At 27.2% G+C, this 26,833-nt stretch overlaps 1 protein-coding gene across 1 annotated transcript in view; it reads right to left on the reverse strand.

Annotated features, from left to right (window-relative positions):
• Positions 1-26,833, reverse strand: part of LOC129984706 (hemicentin-1-like) — a 523,194-nt gene that overhangs the window by 313,690 nt on the left and 182,671 nt on the right. The window lies entirely within an intron of this gene.

Genomic DNA, 26,833 nt, shown 5'->3' on the forward strand with positions numbered 1-26,833 from the left:
CGCGAGAGCCTCGGCTATTGAATTGAACCCCAGTCAGATCCGACTTGACATGATTGGCGTCGCCATCTTTTACAAAAAAAAACCCAATTAAATACTTCAATTAATATCCGTTCCTGAAACAAGTTTAGAGCCAATATCACTTCCCAACCTCACTGCATTGAGCAATATAATCAGAAAATAGGTGGTGTAGATTTGTGCGACAATTTTGTTTCCAATTACAGAATTAGGGTCCATGGCAAAAGATAGTGGTGGCCGATATTTTCAAATTTCATAGATGTTGCACTAACAAATGCTTGGAGAATATCAAGATTTTCTGAAGAAGGAAGTAAAAAGTCACTGTTGGATTTTAGACGAGAGTTTGTGCTTCATTTGTTACAGATGCCCTTGGATAGTGAGATAAATAAGAAAATATCAGCTACAGGACGTCCGAGCAAATTCAGCCTTACAAAACCAATATCCGAAGGACATTTTATTGTTAAGTCTACAGACAGTAGAAGACTACGTTGCAAGTATTGCCACATCCAAACTATTTATCGCTGAAATGTTTATGAAGTTGCTTTACACCACAATTGTAGTGAAGCATATTGAAATTTATATCACCTTATTCTTACATAATAAGCTTGTCAACTACATTTATTTCTTAGTTTTTAATAAATTAAAATTTTCAAAGAAGTGTTTTGACTATTTTACACCCTTTAATAAGCTCACAAAAATTTATAGTTTTTAAATCGTGAAGAAAATGTGGCGTAGTGCTCGGTGATAACGATCAACATTCGTACTTCTTTTCCGCTGACGTTGCGCCAACGCAGCACCCTATAGTTTTAAAGATAAGTGCAATTTCCTTATTTTTACATTAAATTACTATTATAAGTGGTCAAAATAATAACTTGTATTGTTTGCATCGAAAACAAATAATGATTTTGAGTTTTGGCGTTTAATGGGTTAAGAATCTTATGAAAAATAATAGTTAAGCTTTAACAGTTACGGTTACACTGACAACATTTCAAAATTTTCAAATGGCAACACCAACTTTTTTATTAGAATCTATTCTACATAGAAAAATAATAATAATAATAATTAGCGTTAGAATGGTATATGTTGTACGAAAATGACCAGTGCGAAACAGATTAAGAAGAAAACAGAAAACAACTGCGATGTGCCTTAGAGAAACGTGAGGTTCAGCAGATTCCTTTCGGCCTCCTTTGGTTCTAGGCACCATATGCCGCATCCACAGTGTCATCATGGTTAAAGTAGTTTAAGCAGAAAATTTATGAAACACAATAAAAAAAAATTGTTGTTTCTCTGTTGTTAATGGCTATTTTCTCTTTCCTTCTTAGTCTGTCTGCTGCTGGTGATTTTCGTGCTGTAGGTACCGCTCCAACGCTATTTTTTTTCTTTTGGAGAATATATTTGAATAAAAAAAATGGTACTGCCATTTGAAAATTTTGAAATGTTGTCACTGCAACCGTAACTGTTAGAGCTTAACTGTTATTTTCATACGATTCTTCAGCGCATGCTTCAAAATATATTGAACCAAAACTTTATTTTGTTCCTCTGAAAGGTATGGTGGTTTTCGGTCTCATATAAGTAGTATATATATGCGTGTTCTGGCACACCTTAAGAGCCATCAATAATTTTAAAATAACATCAAAATTTAGAGCAAAAATAGTGTAAAAAGGGCATAATTAGCACACCTTAAAATCCATCAATAATTTTAAAATAACCTCAAAATTTAGAGCAAAAATAGTGTAAAAAGGTCATAATTAGCACACCAAAATAACATCAATAATTTAAAGTATCAAGTCAAAATTTAGAGCAAAAATAGTGTAAAAAGGGCATAATTAGCACACCTTAAAAATCCATCAAATAACCTCAAAATTTAGAGCAAAAATAACATTAACAAATAACATCAATAATTTAAAGTATCAAGTCAAAATTTAGAGCAAAAATAGTGTAAAAAGGTCATAATAAAATAACATCAATAATTTAAAATATCAAGCCAAAACTTGGAAAAAGTTAACAAATTAACCGAAAGGCTATCGTCTTAAAATCAATATAAATTCATGCGTTGTTCACATTATTATACACATTAAAAGAAATAAAAATATAAGAATAAAAATATAAGAATAAAAATATAAAAATAAAAGGTTTCACTATTCAATTTTCTTGATATAGCAATCATCATATTTACCATCAACCTTACCTCTATAACCAAAAATATATGAGCCTTCATTAATTATATCAATTGCTTCATCAGATATATTAGATTTATGTTTAGGGAGAAAATATTCTTTTTCTTGCCCTTCAACTTGTAATTTTGCAATAACTATATATCCATATTTAGCAGATTGAATTTTTTTCAAAGATAATAGAGTGTATTCACCATTCTTTAAATCTTTTAATCTATATGTTACAAGTGGCTTAAGTCTATTGAAAGCTTCCATTTATTTAGAAAAAAATTTTACAAGTTGAATGACTTCAATTGAGTTGATTAATTGTGTGTTTGAATCGATATTTTCCAATGCATTAGATATTTTATTTGTATATGAATTAATTATTTCTTTGACATATTTCGTTATTAATTCATGCAAGTCAGATCTTAAATATTTTGAATTTAGTTTCATAAGTTCTTGTGTAAGTTGTTCTAGATCCTCCATTTATTTCCTTTAAGAATCTATCGTCTTATAATGACCCAATGCTAAAGTGTGAATTCCATCTTCTAAAATATATCTTTTATCATCTTTTGCTGATAAAGCTATTTTATTTATTTGAATTGAATACAGCTCATGTTTCATACTTCGAATTAAATTCTGTGTTCTATATTGATGAATTTTATCAAATAAACATTTTTTATAATCATCAAATGATATTCTATTTTTAACTACAGATTTTTTAACTCCTTTCGATTTTTTAATTTCACATTTTTCTAGTCTGATTGCATACATTTTACTTCTTAAACCTACAAATTCTTCCATAATAACACCACTATTTTCATCTTTCATTTTACCCAATATTTTTTTATTACATCTCGGCATATTATATAGATTATTTTCTTGATAATCAGAAGTATCAAAATAATCAATCATAGATTTCATATCTTCATAAAAATCATCTGTTTTAATATCATATATGAAACTATCTGTATCCATATATAATAATTTAATATTATTCTTATATCTTGGCTTCATTACATTATAATGGAAATCATACATTAAATATTTAGACAAATCTAATATACTCATTCCAACATAGATTGGTTTATTAAAAAGTATTTTTGTCTTTTTCATATGAACAGCAACCAAATTTTCATCAAAAATAGTTCGACTTTTAAAATGAGGTTTGGCAATTAATTTTTTAACTTGATCATAATTACAACATAATCTTATATCTATTCGTTTTCTTATGTTTTCCATGGTTTTTCCAAATACTGAGTTATTCATCAATTTATAAAAATCTTTCTCAAAATCATTAGTTGCTCGTTTTCTCATTTCAGTGTTTAAATCTATATATTTTTTCAACCAATTCGATTGTTTGAATTTCAATATTCTATGTACTTTTATAATTTTTAAACCCATTTTCAAATACTGTTTTAAACTTCTATAATGAACTACATATTTCTCTTTATCGTATAAAGTTGTTAATAACTTACCTTGTTTAGATTTTTCAGGAATTCTATTTTCAGGACATAATGGTAAATCTGTATGATAATCATGTAATTCTTTTGGATATTCTAAATCAACTTCCAATATATATCCTTTTTCTGAATCATCAGGACATTTAAGAATATTTTGTATTGCATTTGTATTTATCCATTTAAATCCTCCATAAGGTAAATATTGACTCATTGCCCATCCATATAAGTTATTAGCATCTAAATACATTAAAAAATTGGATTCTTTGCTTTCATCATAATTTTTCATATATTTATTATTTGCTTTCCCATATCTATTACAACATTGCGAAACTCCACCTCTTAATCCTTTTTCTAACATAAGAATCATATCATAATCATCTAATAAATCTAATTTAATTTTTGTCATTTTTAACATTGCATCCCAAGATAAACCAGGAGCAGTAAAATACCAATCTGGATCTAATTTATAAGTTTTTAAACAAACATCTCTAAAATTTTCAAATACATCTGTTAAAATTAATACATCTGTTTTAACATATAAATCTGTATATTCACCCAAATTTTTTATATTAAATGCTTTCCAAACACGTTGAGCATGTTGATATTCTTCATCAGTTATATGACATTCATTCAATTTATTATAAAATTTATCTTTTGGAGGTAATTTTGTTTCTTCATATTTATCTTTAGAATCCATATAATCATACGGATATACACCTTTTCTTGTTATGAGATCTAATTTGTCATCAGGAAAATGTAATGATGTCTCTCTAAATTTCGATTTTAAATAATTAATATATTTCATTTCTCTTATTTTTGACGGATATTTACTCAACTCATTTTCAGGCATCTTTCTCAAGTTTTTTGATAATTGATCTAAACTGGATGACATAAATTTAAATGAATCAATAAATCTCAATTTCATTCCTCCTATTTTTTTGCTGAAAGATATATATTTTTCTTCAGTATTAGGTATAGCATCTATTTTTGATTTATCAAATCCGAGCTCTTTTATAAATAAATGAGAATCATAACCTGTTAAATTATGGATTTTTACTGGAATAAATTTTGGAATTTTATAATTTAAATTACAAATATTATGAGCTGGACCTCTATATTTTCCGGTTAAATGACAGTGATCAATTACTTTTTTTTCCCCATCAACAGGAGAATCCTTTAAGATTTCATTTTCACATATATGACAAATATTAGTTCTTTTGTAATGATTTTTATCGAAATCTATCATTGATTTAAGACTTTCATATTTTTCAGTTTTCTCTTTTATAAAAATTTCAATTTCGAGAGTATCCTCTTTTAACATAGATATAAACTTTTTTATTGCATCAGGTCCTCTATAATGAATAGGAGGTTTAAAATATTCATTTTCATATTTGATATAATAACAAAAATTATCAGATTCATGTTTCTGATATTTCATAGTATACGATTTAGTTTGATCTGGTTCACTTGTATCCATTTTATGTAAAAGACACTCAAAATCTGCGTATATAGTAAATGGATTTCTCATTTTATGATTATATTTTTTAAATCGAATAACTTTACCTTTTTCTGGCATATTAATTGTGACAGCTTCTTTCTTTTTACAGTATTCTTCATGCATTTTTAATTTTTCCTCAGAATAAAAATGATTTAAACATCTATCACATAAAAATATTCGATGATTATCAGTAATTTGGGATCCGACCAATTTATTTATATCTTTAATCCAACAATAATGATCATTTTGTTCATCCTTCATATAAAACAAGTTTACATGATTTTGTAATTTATTGTTAGTTATTCTAAGTGGATAAATCGAACTGTCATAACTATAAACATTTACAGATATATTATTCAGTTTTTCAAAATTTTTAATATTATTTAATGAAACAGGGAAATTAATTCCTTTAAAATTCAATTCATCTTTAAACTGTTCATATTTTGACACTCTTTGAGGATTCTTTTTTACAGGATGAATCGCTGATAATATAGACCACATAAAACATTTATTATCTGTATTTTTAACATTTATTATAGCTTTTTTAGATTTAATTTCATCAGGTAAATCAATATAACTTGATCCACTCAAAGGTTGATATTTATTTATTCTCAATTCCAAAAATCTAATTTCTTCAAGACTCCAACCAGAGCCTTTTGCTATAAATTCATCAGATTCATTAATTAATTTGTCAATAACATTATCATAAAAAGTATGTAAATCATTAGAATTTAATATAATTTGATTCTCAGTTTTGAATGAAAATTCCTGAATTTCATCATCTAACCTATACAAACAAAATAATTTTAAATTCACCTTTATTCCATTAAATTCATTCAAAATTTGTCTTATTTTATCAATTACAATTTTTCTTTTCTCTTGTAAAAACTCTAAGGGGATTATAATATTATTATAATTATTAATTCTATAAGATCTTAATCTAGATTCAAAAGCAGTGTCATATTCTATAATTTCTCCATCTTTTATTTTTGATAATGCTTTTAGATGTTTTCGACTTGATATGTGATTACTTAAATGTGCTATGTTATAATATTCACCACAAATCATACATTTTCTCTTCTTTTTTGATTTTTTATTCATTAAGTCTTTTTTTATATGCTCCTCTATATCTTCGATTTTGTAATATTTGCCACATATATAACATTTTCTATCTTCTTCCACTGTAAATAACTTATCAAGATTAAACTGGCCTTCAATTTCACCTTTATCAAAATCATATAAATTTTTTACGAAAGAATCAAATATTTTTTTAGCTGAAAAGCTATCTCTTTTAATCTTATCACGCTTTTCTGGTTTTTTGTCTCTTTTACATTTATTCAAATAATCAGTAACATCCAAGTTTAATAAATCTACCAAAACCGGTTTATATTCACCTGTTTCTTTAATGTATTTCCTTAATAATCTAATCAATTCAACTTTCTTACAACCTCTAGGTTGTTTAATTTTTAACTGTTTTACAGCTTTTCTAAGTTCACCGATAGTCTTTGACTTCAAGGCGTGCTCCATTTATTAGGAAAAAAATTTTTAAACACTTTTACTTTGCGTTCGCTTAATATGATAACTTGAACTCTCATGTCTTTTTCTATGTGAATATGTATATTGTTTTCCACATTCACAGGTAATTTTCTTACCTTTCATTAAAGAATCACAACATTTGCAACGACTTTGGAAATAAATTTTTCCTTTTTTATTATAAGTATAAAACTCATTTACTGATTTTGTGTTTAAACATTTTATACACGTTTTAAAATCGAGCTCCATTTATTACATAACAATTTATTAAATGTTTTCCCTGAAATTCATTCCAGATTTTTTCAGCTTTAAAGTGTTTTGAATATTATACAAATCGCAATCAAGAAAATTTAACTAAAAGATGGCGCCACTATGGCATATGAAGGAGCTTCGCTTCGGAGTTAAGTTTAAATATTTAAATAAGCGTTTTACTTCCGGGTATCCATGGCTTAATTGGTTTGCGCGCAGGGACGAAACAAAAGGTCCCGGGTTCGAATATAAGCCTCTTTCGAGTTATGTTATTCGAATAATTCGAATTGATGGCCTATGAACTTTTACCAAGCCTAAAAAAATGACGTCATAACAACGATAAAAATAATCGATCGATCTCAACGATAAAAATAGCATGCTTCAACGATTAAAAAAAGAAAAGAGGTGGGATAGAACTTGTGGTTCTAAGTCCTAAATGTTATGTTATGTTTGTGATGTTAAAAGAAGGCCCTGTTGGTCAGAATTCGATGTATGGAGCTTCAGTTCCTTGAATTCTTAAACAGCTGTGGGAACTGAAGTTCCATACATCGAATCTGGCGGGCTATTTTGCGATTTTTTCTAATAATTTAAATCTTTTCGGATTATTTCCTTTCTTTTAATTTTATAGTCTTATAGTCATTGTCTTTTTTATTATATTTAACCAATTCAGATTCATAATACGTTCCTTTAATTTCTTCATCATTTAAATCTTTAATTTTATATGTTATTGGGTCAGTTTTTAATATTTTTGAGATTAGAAATATTTCTTCAGTAAATGTAGGATCATAACCTCGTGTAAAAGTTTCTTTATATTTAGATATTCTAACTTTATCACCTACTTGAAATTTCGGTTTTCTAATCACTTTTTGTTGGTATAAATTCTTATAAACTAATGATTCGTTTTCTTCTTTACTTGCTTCTATAGGTGTCATTTTTATAGATCTGTGGTAAGAATTGTTATAATTTTTTAGTAATTTCGGTAATACATTTATATACGTTTTAGTATTGTTAGCTGCTAAATATTTTCTTATTTTAGTATTAATAGTGCGATTAAACCGTTCAACTATAGAGCATTTAATTTCAACATTTTCTGTTGTAAACCAATGAATATTATTATCTTTGAATAACTTTTGAGTATGTTTATTAATAAATTCAGTTCCTTTATCTGTTTGAAGATTTTCAGGAATTCTGCCTTTAAAAACCTTTTTAAATGCTTCAGTAACTTCTTCTCCTGTTTTTCTTTTAATTGGTATAGCCCAAGCATATTTGCTAAAAATATCAATGACAGTTAATAAATAATTAGTTCCATCATTGTATTTACTAAATTTTTTTATGAATAATAAATCTGCTTGCCATTGATCATCAATATGAGAAACATATACTCTTCTTCTTTTAAATTTTCTTATAACAGGTTTATATCTAGTATAAACATCTTGAGAATGTAAAAAATCTGCAATTTCTTTTTGTTTTATCCCTGTTTTTCTTTTTATCTCGTTAATTCCACAATAACCAGTTTCTGGATTATAATATGTTTTTTCAAGGACTTTTAAGGCTTTTTCTCCTTTCCTAGATTGCTCCCTAGACCGAAGGGCTAGCGCCCTAGACTGAGCCCTAGACTGAAGGGCTAGCGCCCTAAAAAACGACACTTTTTAGATCCACATTGTATACAAATTCCTTTTAATATTGGTCTATTATTTTTAGTAACAGTTTCTTTCATATCTTTAGTTTCTGTTTCCTTTTTACATTTTACACAATATATCATGAAAACGCCTCCCATTCCAAACCTTTTTTTAGTTTTAATAATAGGTTTTACAATTGCTCTTTCAATTCTTTCTCTAATAGTTGGCTTTTCAATATCATCCAATTCTTTCAACATATTTGAATCACATACTTCATTTCTTACTTTTGTATCTTTATTTTTTAAATAACAAACATCATGATTATAAGCAGCTTTATCAACTCTATTAATCGGTTTACTCAAATCTTTATATGATAAATCTGGATTTAATCTATGTTTTCCCCATAATAATTGAGTTCCAGGACCAGTAAAATTATGACCTGGTAAATGCAATTCGAATGGTAAATTATTTATAGCTGAATTTATAAATCCTTTTCCATATTTAACTGATTCCGGATTACTTATTAGTTTGAATAAACCTGAACCTAATTGTTCACATTTTTGACAATATCCTTTAAATTTTCCATTTTTTGATATTTTTTCAATAACAAATTTTTTACAGCTGCAAGGTGTCTTTTTCTTATCACAAACCATTTATTAAGGATAAAAAATCATACGTTATTAACATATTTATATCCATTCAATTGAGTCTTTTTTACATATTTTTCGACAGGAAAATAGTTTAAACTATTAATAAAATCTTGTTCTCTTTGATATATTTCTTCTTCAGAAATTGCTTTAGCTTTCCATAAATTTAACAATTGTTTATAAAATCTATAACATTGCTTATATTCTTCTTTTCTTTCTAAAATATTTAACGATTTTTCAATAATTTCAACAATTCCAGCACTTAAACTTAATGCTGCTAAAGGAATAAAAACAAATGCTGATAAGCCTGTTCCACTTAAAATAAACTTACTGACAGATAAAGAAATGCTTATCTTGTGAAAGCAATTATAGCTCTTTCTGTAAATAAAGATCCGTTTTTCTAAATATTCTTCCATTTAATAAGGATGAAAAGAGTGTCTGTATCTCATTTTTGGATTCACTAAATCTAGCATAAAGAAATCATATGGTTTTTGAATGCACTTATTATATAATTGTTTAAATTCTTCTGTGTTTAATTTACCATCTATTTCCCTAATAATTTGTTTCATTTCTCTTGGTCGAAGACTAAAGAAAATGAAATAATTACAGTTCTTTCGAATGTTAATAGGTGTTGAATAATAAGATTGCGATAAATAAATGATTGATGCATTTTTTTTCCTTCCTCTAATGAATAAATCTTCTATACTTTTTTGATCTTTTTCTGTAACACAATCATCGAATATAACTAAATTTTTAATAGATGAATCTAAATCATCTACTGTAATAAACTCGTTCAAATCTGATGAAAACAAAACTTCATTCTTTTTGAATTTGTTGTATAATTTTAATAATCTTTTCCTTTTTTCATGGTTTTTTATATTGTTAATGATATCTTCTTTTTTAAGGTCTTGAAACAATGTATATTTCTCTTGCAATTTAGAGTATTTAGGCTCAAATAAATCTTTAGCACACACATATAAAGCATCAAAATCTAAATAATCATAAATGAAATTCAATAATAAATTGGTTTTTCCTGAACCTGATGCTCCTGTAATTAATAAACGAAATGGATGTTTTGGCATATATGGATTTTGATTTGAATCTTCAAATTCTTCCTCTTCACTATAATTTTTGATTTTTATCATTTATTATAGTTGAAAAATATTCTTTTGCTCGTTGCAAATATTCTTTTGCTCGTTGCAAATATTCTTTTGCTCGTTGCAAATATTCTTTTGCTCGTTGCAAATCTTAAGTTTTTTAACAATAATAAATGAATGAAAAAGACTTAAAAGACTTAAAAGATTTAAGACGAATCATAAAAATAGAAGAAGAAAAAAGAAGAATAAATGAAGAAACTTTAAGAGTGAAACCACCATTACAAACAACTATAAAGAAGAAGAAAAGCATTTCTAATCCAGAAATAAGAGATTTAGTACATATTAATAAATTAGATGAAGAAAAACGAAAAATAAATGAAGAAAAATTAGAAGAAGAATTAGGTATAGAAAAATCTTCAAAGAAGAAGTATAAACCTATTTTAGAAGAATTTGAAAAACAAGCCATAACTAGGAAACAGCAAATTCAAGCTATACAAAATATTGCAAATGATTTTTCAATTATTCCCCAACATGAATCATCCCAAATTCCTTTAGAAATTGAGCCTGATTATTCATCAGATATACCAAATATATTTGAGAGAGCTGAAGATATATTTAAGTTGCATTTTAATAAAGATTTAGACACAACCTTTATTAAAAATGAAGGTTTTGAATTACCCTCAGAATTAGTAAATAAAACTGAAGAGGAACTGGATGAAATAATAAAAGCAGCAAAAGATAGACGAGATGAATACAAACGTGCAAAAGGAAATGCTAGTTTACATAGGAAAACAGATCAAATAAAAGATGCAGATAATAAGATGAATAATATGAAAAAATACATAAAAGCGTTGAATACTTTAAAGTTAGGTAGAGATTATATTGGAGAAGGCTTAGAAGATAAGACAATGATTTTAGATAAATTAACAGATAAAATTAGTCAATTAAGGGGTGATATTCCAACAAAAATATATAATCAAGTTGTTATACTATTGGATAGATTACGTAAAGAAGGAATCATGAATGATGATCAAGTGATGCGGTATTATCATAAATTTCTCTTATAATAAATGAGTTATATCAAAAAGAAAGTCTATTTAAGTGAAGGGCAGATAGATAAGTTGAATTCAGCTCTTAGAAAAAATGAAGAAATTACCTTACAAATCGATAAATCTAAATCACCGAATTATGATATTTATTTAACAAAAACACAGATTAATCAAATTAATCAAGGTAAAAGAATTACAATCAGTAAAACCTCATTAAAGAAAAATGGAGGTTTTTTACCATTTATTATCCCTATTTTAACATCTTTAGGTCTTGGTGCAGTCAGTGGAGTTGGAGCTTACGGAGCAAAAAAAGCATTAGATAAAATAACAGGTTCAGGTTGTAAAAAAAAAAAGAAAAATGGAAAGGGGTTTTATCCCGCTTGGGAATATCCAACATCATGATTGAGGAAAATATGATAAATGATAAAGGATTTCGAGGTGTTTTCACTATAGATACATTACCTAAACAAATGAAAAAATTTGAAAATGGTGTCATTAATTTTGATATTTCAACTGGATCTGGAACTCATTGGGTCTGTTATTATAATGATCCTAAATATAAATTTGTTGAATATTTTGATTCTTTTGGTGAATATGAATATGAAGGGATCAAATTCAAAGAAGGTGATATTCCTAAAAATATTGTAAATTATCTTAAAACATCTAAGAAAGAAATCAGATATAATTCTAGTTTTTTACAACAACCTACTTCTGTAAAATGTGGTTTATTTTGCATGAAATACATAACTGAAAGAAATAAAGGAAAATCACCTGCTGAGGTTTTATATTCCTTTACTCAAGAGCCAAGTGATTATAATGAGAAATATGTTCTTAAAAGATGATAGTCTTTTCGACTATAATAAATGAATATTAAATTGTCATCTGACGGTTATGAAAAATCTGAAGATTTTACAGTTGAACATTCACCTCCTTTGAGGATTAAAAAGCTAGCTTTACAGTCATTTTCGATGAATATGTCTTGGCATAATATAAGTGCAAAATATCAAAATAATACATTCAAGTTAATCGAAGGGATTAATGAAAGGATTATCACGATTCCTGATGGTTATTACCTTATTAAAGAATTAAACAGATATATGATTAAATTGTTTGGAATAGAATCCCCTATTAAATTTGGTGTAGTACATGAAAGACAAAGAACTACAATTCAATTAGCACAAAATTATAAAATGGATTTAACAGGTAGTAAATTACACAAACTATTGGGTTTTAAATCGAAAATATTAGATCAGGAAGAACAAGAAGGTGAATACATTGCTGATCTTACACATGGAATCGATAATATTTATATTCATTGTGATATCATAGAAGGAACACTCATTAACAATATAAATTCTGATGTTATTTATTCATTCGTCAATAAAAATTTTCATGGTAGTCCTATAACGAAAGATTTTAATTATTTTATATATTTCCCCGTAAAAATAAAGAATGTCTCTAGAATAAGAATGAGAATCACAAATCAAAATAACGAACTAATAGATTTAAATCAAGGACGAGTAGAATTTAATTTTATACCTGTATATGATGAAGAGGAAAATTATTCAAAGAAAATTTACAACTTAGTGCAAAATTATATCCTTAAAGACAACTAAAAACCGAAGGATTTCATCCTAAATAAATGAATAAACATAGATTGTACCGTAGAAGTAAAAAAATTCAAGGAAGAGGTTTTTTTAAGGATTTGCTTATAGCTGCTGTTAAAGGTGCAAAACCCGTATTAGAAGATAAAGCAAAGACAATTATTAATGATAAAATAGAAAAAATTTTATCGAAAGAGAAATTCGGAGGAGGATTAAAAAAGTATGCTAAGTGATTTTTTCTTCCTTAATAAATGGAAAAAATTTACGATTTGACAGATACTCATTATTTCGAAAATAATGATATTGAAAAATTTGAATACCGAGAAAAAGAATGTGAAAACAAACCTGATGTTCATAATGAAAATGCAACGTATAAGTTTGATATTCGAGGTGAAGATGATAATATTTTTTATTCAGGAGGTTTCCTTCAACTAAAATTGAAAATCGTTGATGAAAATGATGTAAAAATTGGAGATAAAAAAGCTACTTTTGTGAATGGAGGAGGCTTTTTGAAAGCTAAAAAATTACAAATTGGTAGTACTACAATCGAAAATAATAATGATCATTGTTCCGTTCTAGATCAAGTTTTAAGACATATTCATTTTACAAGAGAATATTCAGAATCAGAAGCTCAAAATATGTTTTTTTACTCAGATACCGCAGATACGGCAGATATAAATAAATTTAAATATGAGGGAGCATTAACAGATACAGCTAAAATAACCGAATTTTTTAATAATTTAAAAATAAATGAAAAATATAACAAAGGATTTCACAAAAGATATTATTTCACAAAAGATAGTCAAACTGTCTCTATACTCATTCCTTTGAAATATATATTCGATTTCCTTAATGAATATAAAAAAGCGTTGACTGGATTTCATGTTAGAATGGAATTTATAAGAAATGAAAGTAAGAATATGATTATTACAAATGATGCAGCTTCTAAATTTATAGCAATAGTTGAGAATATATCATTGTTTTTACCTTATGTACAGTTTAGAAATAAAGCAAATTTGAAATTTTCAGAATTGAAGCTTTTAAATTCATATATTGAAATATATTGGAATCGTCATAGAATAGAAAAATCGAGCATAAACAAAAAAGTAGAGTATGGATCATATACATTCGATTGTGAATGGGATGAAGTTCCGTCAATTATTATAGTTCCTCAATATACTGACAGAAATGGAGATTATACCAAAAATAATTTAATATTTGACAACTTAGGAATTAATGAATATTGGATTTCTGTTAATGGACAAGATTATCCAGAATATCATTATAAAGTAAATTTTCCGAAAAAAGATTACAATCTTGCATATGCAGCTCTTATAAAAGAAGGTTTGAATGATAATGCAGAAACAAGTAATATGATTAGTTATGACGAATTTGGAGAATTATATCCATTTCTCTGTATAGATTTATCTGCTCATAAGAATTTAACCTCTTTAGTTCCTCGAAAATTAACCTTTCATTGGAGATTGGAAAAAGAAACCCAAAAAGATTATATATTTTATTTTATTTTGAAAGAAAGAAATAAATGCTACTTAAATATGTATAAAAATGAATTTGTGTTTTCTACAAAGGAATCTTGAATTTCATCTATAATAAATGGCAGCTTATTATCCTCTTTTTGATGATGAAATGAAAGAAGGGCCAATTGGACCCTCAGGAATTGGTTTTAAGTTAACAGATTATGGTGATTATGATATGGAAAAGAAAAAATTAAAAAATGTAGATGAACCTGTAGATATAAGTGATGCAGCTACTAAATCTTATGTTGATTTGAATCAAATATCACTAAAAGAAGATATTGTAGAATTGCAAAAAAGAAGTTTAATTCATTCAGAACATGGTGATTTTGATGCTAAAGGTAAAATTATCGGAAATGTGAAAGATCCTATAAAAAACTTGAATGTTGTCAATAAGCAATATTTCGAAAAAAATGCTTTAACTTTAAGTCAAAAGAATACTGTTCCACCTGAAGAATTTTATGATTTGAAAGGTATTTCTTTAAAAAATCTTTCTAATCCTCAAGATAAAAACGATGCAGTTACTAAACAATACGTTGATAAAAAAACAAAAATAAATGATAAAAAAACTGACAATATGTTAACTAGAGACCATGATGGATTATATGTTCCTAACTTAAATAAAATTGAAACATTCTTAGCAACTCAAGAATATAAATATCATACTTATCCCGAAAGATTTACAATTGTTTTTGATAAATTCACTTCATCATTATTAACTCCTGATCTGAGATTTACGAAAGATATGCTGGTAAAAATTACCTTTTGTTTAAAGAGATTTAATTTTAATCCTTACATATCAATCAGTATTGAAAATTATGAATCAACTGATATCATATATGGTGACAAAATTGGTAAATTAAATCCTATTATTTTTATAACATACGGTAAAATTGACTCTCAATTGATAATACGTCTATTATTTAATAATAATCAAGATACGTCTAATATGTTATTGAAATCTTATCTTTATATTGAGAAATTAGCTGAAATTGATTTATAATTTTTTTCTAAATAAATGAGTTCATCTACCTATTTTAAAGACTATAAAAAACCAATATTAGCAGAAAAGTCAAAAAATCTAGATTTGAATTGGTTTTATATATCCAAATATCGAAAATTAAGTGAAGATTTTATTAGAGAATTTAAAGATAAAGTAGATTGGAAGTGTATATCCCGAAATCAAAAAATAAGTGAAGATTTTATTAGAGAATTTCAAGATAAAGTTAATTGGGACTATATATCAGAATATCAAGAATTAAGTGAAGATTTCATTAGTGAATTTAAAGATTTAGTAGATTGGTATTATATATCCGTAAAACAAAAATTAAGTGAAGATTTTATAAGAGAATTTCAAGATCAAGTATATTGGTATGATATATCAGCTTATCGAAAATTAAGTGAAGATTTTATTAGAGAATTTAAAGATAAAGTAGATTGGAAGTGTATATCCCGAAATCAAAAAATAAGTGAAGATTTTATAAGAGAATTTCAAGATAAAGTAGATTGGTATTATATATCAGAATATCGAGAATTAAGTGAAGATTTCATTAGAGAATTTCAAGATAAACTTGATTTTTTATTTTAGATTTCGACTTATAAAATTTTTCTAAATAAATGAGTTCATCTAACTATTTAGAAAAACGAATATTAGCAGCAAAGCTAATAAAACCAATAAAACAAAAATTAAGTGAAGATTTTATAAGAGAATTTCAAGATAAATTTAATTGGAAACTTATATCAGAATATCAAAAATTAAGTGAAGATTTTATAAGAGAATTTCAATATAAAGTTAATTGGAAACTTATATCAGAATATCAAAAATTAAGTGAAGATTTTATAAGAGAATTTCGAAATAAAGTAGATTGGGGTAATATATCATATCACCAAAAATTAAGTGAAGATTTTATAAGAGAATTTCGAGATAAAGTAGATTGGGAAGGTATATCATGGAAACAAGAATTAAGTGAAGATTTTATAATAATATTTCAAGATAAAGTAGATTGGGAAGGTATATCATGGAAACAAGAATTAAGTGAAGATTTCATAAGAATATTTCAAGATAAAGTAGATTGGAAACTTATATCAGAACATCAAAAATTAAGTGAAGCTTTATAAGAGAATTTCAAGATAAAGTAAAAATTAAGTGAAGATTTAATTAGAGAATTTCATCCTATAATAAATGAGTGAAAAAGTCAATTGGGATGAAGTTTCAAAAGAACGTGGTATGCCTGAAAGTTTGATTAGAAAATTAAAAGATGAAGTGAAATGGGATTTAATTTCTAGATATCAAACATTATCAGAAAATTTCATTTTAGAGTTCAAAGATAAAGTTGATTGGAAAAATATATCAGCTTATCAAAAATTATCAGAAAAATTTATAAGTGAAAATGAACATTTAGTTGAATGGGATATCATATCGAAATTTCAAAAATTAACAGAAAAATTTATTTTAATGCATGATCATAAAGTACACTGGCCTGCAATTTCACAATATCAAACTTTAAGTGATAAATTTATTTTTGAAAATGTTGGAAAACTAGATATGGATTTAGTTTCTCAGTATCAAGATGAAATGAGTATGAATATAATCGAAAAACTAGAAACAACTGTTAATTGGAATAAAATTTATTCATATCAGAAAAATTTAACCTCTGAATTTATAATGAAACATGTTGAAAAAATAACAGATTGTAGAGTTATGAGAAATCTGAAACTTTCAGATGAAGAATTTAATAAACTTTATAGAAGGATGAAATTATGGTATATAGCAAGAACGTGTTTGAATAAATAATAATTCTTTTTTTAATCTTTATAAATGGGTGGTAAGCAAACAAAGATATTAACAGGTAGTTGTACTAGTGATCGAATAAACGTTAGTTTTACAGAAACTTTTAGAATTCATCCTGTAATAACTGTAACACCTATTTGTAAATATGGTGAACCTTTTATTGTTAAAATAACAGAAGTAGATCGATATGGTTTTAGATTTCAATGTATAAAATTAAACGGCGAACCTTTAACAGAACATAAAGATTTTTTTCAATGGGGTGCGTGCAGTATTTATGAATAATTTTTTCTTTTTTTATATTTTTATTCTTATATTTTTATTCTTATATTTTTATTTCTTTTAATGTGTATAATAATGTGAACAACGCATGAATTTATATTGATTTTAAGACGATAGCCTTTCGGTTAATTTGTTAACTTTTTCCAAGTTTTGGCTTGATATTTTAAATTATTGATGTTATTTTATTATGACCTTTTTACACTATTTTTGCTCTAAATTTTGACTTGATACTTTAAATTATTGATGTTATTTGTTAATGTTATTTTTGCTCTAAATTTTGAGGTTATTTGATGGATTTTTAAGGTGTGCTAATTATGCCCTTTTTACACTATTTTTGCTCTAAATTTTGACTTGATACTTTAAATTATTGATGTTATTTTGGTGTGCTAATTATGACCTTTTTACACTATTTTTGCTCTAAATTTTGAGGTTATTTTAAAATTATTGATGGATTTTAAGGTGTGCTAATTATGCCCTTTTTACACTATTTTTGCTCTAAATTTTGATGTTATTTTAAAATTATTGATGGCTCTTAAGGTGTGCCAGAACACGCATATATATACTACTCATATATCGGGATAGTTTTATAATCACCTTATATATATTCAACAAAAAATACCATTTTCTGCAATAAACAATCATTATTATTTCCTTTAGGTGGCAAAATATGCTCTCGCAATATATTTAAATATAAATCTCAGATGTTTACGATATTCATAAACGTTATATAATGATAGAAAAAATTCAAATGATAAAACTGAGAATCCTTCCTCTAAAATTATCAAAAATCATCTTCCGTTTCAAAATAACCCATGGATACTGTTTTCTAAAAGACTTTGAACAATGTATGCCATTATGAACAGTCTCCAAGACGAAATATAAAACATTGCTTTATTTACTAAAAAACTAAATGAAAAAGGGATACATCGTTAAAGCATTCTACAATGCTTTGCCAAAGAGAAAGAAACAAGCTGCAGCTTGTTATTCGCATAAGAAAAATTCAAACACAATAGATGACAGAGAATAGCATCTCCTACTTATATTTCTATGAATAGGCGGTTTTTCAAATGAACTTTCCTTTAGAAATTTCAAAGGAAAGAATGCAATTTATATTAAAAAGGAAAGTTTTTTTTGAAGAAAATGTAATAATATATAAAGAAACTGTTTAACTAGCATAACAAAGTGTTGAATATTCTGTATGATTTTTATGTTATTGTTATGTTATTTATCCAAATATACCATTAGCTTTGATGCGTATATTTTGAAAATATACTCATCATCAGTTTTAATTGTAACTTTGACTTAACACAATGCACTATAATTTGAGTTTGCTAATTATTTATTTTACCGTCTTCTAGTGTTTTTTTAAAGGTATAATATAATTCATATCGTTATAGAGAATGAAATGTATTGTCGTTTAAGTAGTATACAAAAGTAAATCTCGGTAATTGTTAAAAAAAAAAAAAAATTGACGAATTTCTACATTTCACACGACTGCGAATCTGAAAACACATTTTTGTGAATATCATTCGTCTATATGTCAATAGAATAACTCAAAAATCATATAAGGTAGATAGATGAAATGTGGTATTACGCCAAAATTCTAGACTTCTATAAAATGTTCAACGAAATCCATGCACTGGAAGTTTAGTTGCTTGTCAGAGCACAAGTGAACTCGATAGTTATAAAATGTAAACATGCAGTTGGATTAAATTAAATTTTCAGTTTAGCACCAAAAGTCATGTCCAAATTTTGAACCAAATACATTAAAAGATTCATTGCCTATCAATCTATGCAAACTCGATAACTCAAAAGTGCAATGACTTAAATAAATAAAATGTGGCATTTGTTCTTTTACTGGAATTGTATTTCCAAATTTTTATTTCAATCGCTTAATAAGATATGATCGACTTCCTTTCTTGTACTACGAAGCAATAGCGCTCAGTATCGTGACTATGAAAATAAAAATCTGAACACTCCTATCAATCATGACCTTGCCTTAGATTGGATAATATCTTTATCCGAGAGTTTACAAGACAGTTTCCGAGAGAAAATTCTGATTAGCTTTTACTGTTTTTGAGAAATAGTATTTTAGCTAACCCAGTTGGAACTGATAGCCATGAGTCATAGTCAACCAATCCTTATATAGGTGTAATTAAGGATTAGTTAACCATAGTAATCACGAGTTATTGTTATTAGACCAATATGAAAGACTTGTTATGTCGTGACTATCGCTTATAAAAATTTATTAACACTGTATAATAATTTAAATTTAACACTAGAAATCTTAACCAAGAATTTCTTGCATGTATTTTGTATATTCTATTAAATATGCTTAATTATTTTTAAAATAAGATTCCCAATCAAATAAATTAGAAGTATGCAAACGGGGGTTTCTCTTATTCAAGAAAAGCGATATGAAAATTTCTGAGCTTCCAATTACTTTTAAAGATTAAAAGAATGCCGCAGCCTCAAAATTCATATTCAAGTCTTCAATAAATTAAAAATAAAAGTGAAATTTCACTTCAATTTGCTTACATTTTAATACATTTTCACATAAGTTTTTGACTCATTGTGGATATAAATTACTCTACATTAAACATGTTATCAACAAATTCCCTCATCTTTAATTATATAATCCTGATTGCAGGGATTCAGTTGCCGGACAGCCTGTAATTGGCATCATTACAGATACAGATGGGAAACTGTTATTTATCAGATTAAAATGATACAGAGTTGTTTTTATCTAAGCATATGCTAACAACTGCTTATTGGTCTACATTATTGAATTCCTGACAGTTCATTATTTTTGACAACACTAAAAATTGTGTCTCATCCTCCAAAACAAAAGTGAAACTTATCTAATAAGATGTCATATTAGCGGCAATCACTTATGACATGATGGGTATCATTTAACTGATTTATACTTCAAAGTTAGAATGCTATATTAGAGCAGAGAATATTATTACAGCATGGTAATCGTTTACAGTACTGTGATAAATATGCACTGAGGAATCAAAATAAAAATAAGGCATGATAGGATGACACAAACTGAAGAATTGAAATAATAATAATGATTTCCCTTGTTATTTTTAATGAGGTAGATACAAGCTCATTCATGATTTTTCAAAATAAATTGATTTCTTTCAAAATATTGTATAAAATCTTTAGGATATAAATCTGATGATAGAAATACAATCCCTGCTCGTATTCATCGAAAATGAAGCAATTGAAATGACCAATGATGCGATGGGTATTTTATTAACGATACATTCTGAAGTTACAGAAGAATCATTTTAGAATAATCATCGGGAATAAAATCCATTGATTGAAATCTGGATAATTCCTGAACTGACCGCTGGGCCCTTCTTCAAAACTTCTATGCGAAAACTACAAGAACAATATTTGACCTTCGACAGATTTAACGGGCACCTAGCACTTACGCATGACGGATTTTCGGTGGAATCCGCAATCTAACTCATGTCATTTCGATCAAAGACGGTGATTCATCTTTCTTGACAATTTGACCAGTTGCGCTATTAAAGTTGTTATAACAGCAGAGACTCTCCAGCCCTAAGACAATGGTGATGTTTCACATATAAAGTAACAAGTGTATATCCATAAAACGCTCAAACCAGGATTCAACATATTGCTTTTCAAACCTGAATTAAAAAACGAACACTTCACTTTTATCCACAGTATTAGTACATTATTATTCCATGTATTTCATGTTTGCAAAGCTAAGCTATTATTCACTCATTACATGATGTTCGTTTAAATTTGTCTTATCTATGTGTTCTATAAGAAATTGCATTATTTTAATGTTCTGATTAGGGATTGCAATACCTGTATACCGGGATACCGAATACCGGTATTTTAAGCCATTTGTACAATTTTGCAATACCGGTATTCACAAGTTTAAATACCGGTTTTTCGGTATTTACTAGAAATTTTTGAAATTTTATCCACTATATGTTCAAGTATCGCGAACATAGCAATATAGTATACGTTTTTGTTTTTATGTCTCCATAACGGGCGAAATTAATTAGCTAATTAATGGCTTAATTAATTGCTTAAATCTAAATGAGCGAAACATGGATTATCCCTGAAAGAAAATATTGTATACATAACGACTAATAAAACAACAATTATGAAAAAAGTAGGAAAGTTGATTGGTGCAAATCAGCAGTTGTGCTATGCACATGGAATTCAATTAGGAGTAATAGATGTATTATACCAAAAATATAAAGAACTGAAGAATCCAAATACTGTGGATATAGAAACTTCGGATTCCAACTTTGAAAAGAGTAAGAGGGAGAATGATATTGACAATGAAGATAATGACAAAGTAATTGTTGAAAAAGATATTGCTAATGAGGATGAAATATTAACCTATCAAGAATTGATTCCTATAATTTATAAAGTTCGAAAAATTGTTAAAATATTTAAACGTTCCCCTATAAAAAGGATATATTACTAAAATATATACTAACTGAAAATAAAACAGAATATATGTTAATATTAGATTCTAAAACACGTTGGAACAGTTTACTCCTAATGATGGAACGATTTTTGAAACTTAGAAATCCAATCCAAAAAGCAATCATCGACTTAAACCTGTAAATTAATTTTTCAGATAGTGAATTCGACTTAATATCCAGAACTATAACATCTCTACTTCCAATAAAACTGACTATTGAGGCATTATGTCGAAGAGATTCTAATTTATTAACAGATAATGCAACAATAAATTTCATGTTGTAGTCAATGAAAGAACAGCACACATTACTATCTGAAGAATTATATATTACATTGAAAAATCGCACAGAAGAAAGGCATACCGAAATAGAAAATGTCTTAGAGTATTTACTTAATTCTAATGATTTTAAAAATGAAAATGAAAAGAAGAAAAGAAAATAACCAATTCAAATCTGATTATGTTAGAGTAAAGTTTCTTAAAAAAAATTTTCCACAAACCTATCCACATTCAGAATTCGATTCAATTATCGAAGATTATGATATCACTGCTGTCGATAGTGAAAAGGAATTGTCTCTTGAACAAAAATTAGAATTAGCGATAAATAAAAAAAAAACTTCAACGAACCAAAATACAATACAGAAATCAGCTATATCCAAAACCATCCGGCGAGAAATCGATTTATTTGAAGATGAGGGATTTAGAGGTAAATACTTGGAAGAAGTATATCGCGCATTGCTAACAGTACTTTTCAGGCTTAATGACAGTACAATTAATGCATTATGTTTTTTTAGATCACATTTCAAAAATTTGTAATAGTACCACAAACTGAATAGTGATATTTACACTTTTTTTGTGGTTTAAATAAATAAGATGTTTCTTTACTTTTTTGTGATTATATATTGTTATAATTTGTAAGTTACAAATTATTTTTTGTGATATTTACACTCTCTAACAAAACTGGCAAATAAAGCAAAGAAACACCTGTGTTTTCTTTCTTTTTCTAAAATTTCTAATACCGGTATTAAAACCGGTATCCCGGTATTAAGATTTAAAAAATACCGAATACCGGTATTGAAATTTTTGTCCGGTATTGCAATCCCTAGTTCTGATTAAAATAATGCAATTTCTTATAGAAATTGCTTTATTTTAATCAGAACATTAAAACTTTGTCATTCAGTTGATTAATTAAAATAAAGGATTAATAAAAAATAAGTTTCCCACTTCAAAAGTTTCTAGAATGCATTCTATTGGTTTAAATAACATAACATTTGAACAACAGATTATTTAGAAGATGCGCTTTTCATTTATAACATAAAAAGTTTGGTACAAAATTGTGTTGATAGGTGGCGATGCAATACACATAAAATATTAATTAAATGTTATATATAATTTTTTATAAATGTCAAGCAATGTAAAAAAAAGCATTAATAACTTTTCAGTATGTCATCTTTCATGTTCAGTAATTCGTTCTAATCACGAAACCATATAGATAACCGCAGTTAGTCTTCTGGAATATTTCTGAATGCTATCGCTCCAGATCTGACAGAAATGATGGTCTTTGAAGGTAAATATTGACCTTGAGGGAACTCGCAACTATAGTTTCATGGGCTGATATTCGGAAAATGAGGAAGCAAGCAGTATTATTCATTGGAAAATAACGGCTCCTGCATGAAAATGATGTTCTAAAAGCCTCCTCGCTGTTAAATTTGTGAGATTACAAAATCCGTCTGCATTTCATGGTACCGTGTCTTCGACGGAACACGCTTGAATTCAGTTTGGTGTTATCTCCTTAAAAATGTAGCCCAATAATTGAAGTAGTTGTAAAACCGCACCATATTGACACTTTCTTATAACTTAAGGGTTATTCCTAAATAGTGCAAGGGTTGTCCGCTGCTCAAATTCTATAATTGTGGTTTTCTAACTTTCCCATTGTGGACCAAAAGTAGCTTGGAAACTCCACACAATTTCCATTGAAATACGTGAAAAACTTTTACAAACCACAGACTCCCCAGTCTACAGCAGATGCACTAACTTGATTTTGTATAGAGAAAAATGCAAAATCCGTCATAAGATATTTTTTGTATAGTGCCTTAAACAAGATTTTGTTACATATGCGATACATGAGAAATAATTGGCACACTCAAACTACCATGCGGCGACTGCCTATTGGCTTCAATGATCTAATCCACATTTATTGACATCGATTATCCACATTTTGGACACTAGAAGACATGATTTATTTTTCTTCTCTACATGAAAGAATGCTGAGCTGCATAGTTATTTCAAATTTCTCTTTTATCTAGATAGGGTACTTGAAGGCATTGTACTTCTTCATTCAATGGAATTCTTTTACAAAAACAAAGGAGTTTTACTGGTTTTGGTAGAACAATTTTACAAGTAGCGCTTTTTCGTGCAACGTGAGCGTTATGAACAGAGAATAAACTAATGCTCGTGCATAATCCGCCTTCTTTTTATCTAACGTATAATGATAATAAACATGCGCTGAAATGTAAATGATATTTCATATTTTCAATAAAGGCAAATAAATACCATTTGTGTGACAGCGCCATCTATTGGTTATTTTAGTTACTAAACATTTTCTAGTTGATAAATGTCACGCGCATTATTTGAATTATGCGTTGTTCAAATTTTATCTAATTTACAACGCATTTACTAGAATTCTCTGAAGTGGGAAACTTATTTCTTGATAATCCCATATTTAAATTTTGAATTTATGCATGCAGTTACATTAGGTAATGAACGAGGAAAAAATTGACTTCAAAATTCCATAATATCTATAATAATAATTTAAATAATAAAATCTAAAATGTTGAAAAATAAAGTTTTTAATTAAATTTAATGCTTGAAGAAAATTTTAGTTCAATTTATTTCAAGTGTAATTATTGCTCAATTTCCATATGTGTTTTTTAGCAGGTTCTTTTTTTTTATTTATGCTATTTAAATCTATCAGGCAATTTATATATGTGTGTGTTTTATTGCTAAAAAAATATGCTTATATTTTTTGTTTATATATGATATTTGCTTACACTATAATTTTGTTCCGAGTATACGCCTTCATTTCTATTATAGGTTGTATTTTCAGCTTCGTTTTTGTGCATGTATTCTTTTGTATTATATATTTTTAGTTTCTTCGGATGTATCCTTATGGTGTTTTATATTTTAATTCTAATTTTTGTTTGTATTTTTTATGTCGTATATTAATTATACTTTCAATTTTTACCAATACATTCTTATTTGTATTTATATTTCTCATTCGGTTGTGTTTTGTATTTGTGCTACTTTTTCATTATTATTTTTGTATTTGCTTTTTAGTTTCATACTCAGATGTGTTTCGAAATAAATTCATTTTCCCAACTAATCTTTCTATTAAATATCCATTGAATTGATCAGATTTGAATTATTTTATCACATGGGTTTGGAAAGATACTTTCTATTTTATACTCAAAAGCACATGTTATAAGATTGACAAAACTCGTCTTTAAAAAAAATATAGAGCAAATTGTTAGATATATAAAAATATAGCGCAAATTGTTAGATTTATAAAAATATAGCGCAAATTGTTAGATATATAAAAATATAGCGCAAATTGTTAGATTTATAAGAATATAGCGCAAATTGTTAGATTTATAAAAATATAGCGCAAATTGTTAGATTTATAAAAATATAGCGCAAATTGTTAGATTTATAAAAATATAGCGCAAATTGTTAGATATATAAAAATATAGCGCAAATTGTTAGATATATAAAATTATAGCGGGAAAGGAAACGATTCCAAATCCACGGATGACATGAAGGATATCAGTGATTTATGTTCCAACAATCTTCACCTAGATCTAATCTGGGCGCTCCGAAATAAAGCGTTCAACTGACGGATTTCCGCATTTGCTAAATAATGCGCGATATTACATCTCGACAGTTATCTAGCAACCGTGGTGAGATTACCGCAAGCTCCACGCAACCGTTACAAATTCGCGGTAATTAGTACCAAAACACGCTCTACGCAGTGCCAGAAATTCAAGAGCAAATCCATTTCGAATTGATCGCAGCGTGGCAAAACTTTATTAATGAAGAAGCTCTGGGGAAATGATTAAAATTTCGGTAGATGTAGATTTGATCTACATCAGAGAGCAAGTCCTTTCGTAATTTAAACCAGGAATCGTGAGACTCGTAGTTCTGATCTGTTTAAAATTATGGAACTCGTTTAATCTTGTACAAAAAATTTTCACATGCATTGGATAAACTAATTAGAAAAAAAAAATAAAATTGTTAGCATAGTAATGCGATAAGAAATTATTCAGAATTCTAGATTTTCGTTTTGAATTTCAGTCTTATCAGTTTATTTTTCTCATTCTACAGATAGTTAAAAAACTGCATACAAAGCCGAATAATTATTAAATAAACAATTAGAAAGAAACTCCAAAAAATATTTAAAACTAAAATTCAAAGGCTGGATTCACATTTTCCATTTTATTTTTATTATTTTTACCATCCGGGCATTTCTAGATTGTATATTTTATGTATAAACCATTTATCCTTTATACTCGGAAAAGTAATTCGATGCAAATTTAAACCCTCCGGTTCCGAAAAATATATATAATTGTTTCAAGTTGAATTTCCCCGAAAAGTTAATCTACATCTTTTTACCATTCTGTAGGTGTTATTAACAATCAAAATTGAAAATAAGTTAAGTTTAGTTTAGTTATATTAACGTCCCGTTTTAAAGCAACACTAGGGTTATTTTGGGACGGTCCTCGTAATTTTGAACCTCGGTCAGATGACGAGGACGACGCCTGAGCT

This window comes from Argiope bruennichi, chromosome 9 (assembly GCF_947563725.1).
Source record: "Argiope bruennichi chromosome 9, qqArgBrue1.1, whole genome shotgun sequence".
In the NCBI taxonomy this organism is placed as follows: Eukaryota; Metazoa; Arthropoda; class Arachnida; order Araneae; family Araneidae; genus Argiope; species Argiope bruennichi.